This window comes from Hyaena hyaena, unplaced genomic scaffold, assembly GCF_003009895.1.
Source record: "Hyaena hyaena isolate Hyena2069 unplaced genomic scaffold, ASM300989v1 scaffold_1386, whole genome shotgun sequence".
NCBI classification, from domain to species: Eukaryota; Metazoa; Chordata; class Mammalia; order Carnivora; family Hyaenidae; genus Hyaena; species Hyaena hyaena.
Genome location: NW_024082019.1, coordinates 172,833 through 174,796, shown reverse-complemented (window position 1 = coordinate 174,796; position 1,964 = coordinate 172,833).

Below are 1,964 nucleotides of genomic sequence, written 5' to 3'. Positions count from 1 at the left end.
TGTGATGATGAGGAGTAAATTACTAGAGTAGCCAGGCAATGGATCAGCATCTTCTATATCTAGTTATTATTTCTTTTTCTTAAAAAAAATCCAGCTATATTAAACTGTATTATCAATATCAGCCATATTAATACCCTATCAATATCAGCCATATTAATACTTAGAGGCTTTCCTAAATTTGTTTTATGGCATGAAGTGAATGGTATAATGTTATTCACTGTATTTCGTTTAAAACATGTGCACTTTGAAAAAAATCATAAGCTGTGAAGAGACAGAAAATAGAAGATTGACATCTCAAAGTAGGAATAAATTGGTACTATAATACAACTGACTCAATCCTGCAATTATAACCCTGAATTAGTTAAACAAATGAAGTGCTTGCTTGTCAATTTGCAAAGGAATTCCTACAGAAATTACTAGGCTTCATATCATTAGGTGATGCAAGTCTTCTCTAGTAGAATTTAATTTTATGTAAAATAATACCTTTTTCAAAATATAAGACTGCATTCCTCCTCCTCATTATGGACCAACTCTATTTTATAAAACTAATAATTAAATAATTACTCATCTATTTTTATTAATTACTCATGAAGTGTCAAGTGTATTTCTTTGTTAGGCTCAGAAAATACCTACTTGTCTACTTCCCAAATCTGGTTCCCATGCTGCCACTAGCCTGATTTGCTGCTCTCACGTAAATGTTCCAAGTTCTTTAGAATGGGTTATGTTTGGTTTGTTTGCTTTGCTTTTAAATATTTTAGGTTTAGGTTTACCTATAAAGCAGCCAAAAATAATGACTGAGATTGATTTTTACTTAAAAAGCTCAAGGTCATGATTCCAGTTTTTTTTTTTTTTAACGTCAACACTTTGGAATGGGTAAGATGTCAGCTGTTATATGAGTCTACTTAACTAAAACTAAAAAAGTGAGCTATGCTATCACAGTCAACCCTAAGTGGCAGTTTAAAGGACCAAGGTCATTGAAAATATAAAATATTTCCTACTATAAATACCTATGGACAATTTTATAATCTATGTGATTTCTGACCTAAAATAGACACACACAGAGATAATTTATATAAGTGAAAATAGAGGGAACTTTTTAAAATCATTTATAGAAATAAGAGGAAAATTATAGAGATGTCAAAAACATCATTGATTCAAATATCTCTTATTAACCATTATTTTAAGCTTCCACCTACAAAACTTAATAAACAGGAACACTGCAATTTGGGTCCTCAAAAGTGAATGGAAGAAAGAAAAAGAGAGGGGTGATGATTAATGCACAGATGAGATAACCATCTTTGAAATAATTAAGAATTGCCTGTCATGGCCACTTATTTGATTAGTAGTTTAATGGCATTCACTGACCCAGGCCACCCAATACATGGAAGAAGCACATAGCTGCATTTGCCCACTCCTCAGCTGTAGGCAAGTCTGAAATTATTTCTATTTCTAGTGAAAGGCAGATTTGCCTCACACAAGATGGAGATTCAGTTATTGGGTAGAAAAAGAGAAAGATAAATGCCCACTAAAATAACCACATATTAAACACTTTAATAGCATATTATAACTAAACATTGAAGAAGAAAAATACCTACTTCAAATATGATGCTTTAATTTTCAAGAATAAGAATGACATACTCCAAAATAATAACAAAACAAATTCAAAAACATTCAGTAGACACTTAGCTATTCATATCTGATTTATGATCTGCATGGGATTTGATGTTTTTAATCCCCTTTTATTGAAAATATCCTGCTTTGGTTTCTAGGCTCTACTCTCCCCTGATTTGCCTAATGATCAGTGCAATAACATTTTCTTCTTCTTCTTTTTAAAATTTGGTGATTACTATGTACCTCATACTGTTAGGCATTAGGAATAAAGTATCGGTTAGGAATTGACAGAAAGATATACCATTTAATGGAAGTGATAGAGAAGTAAATTGACGGTTACATTGATACTGCAT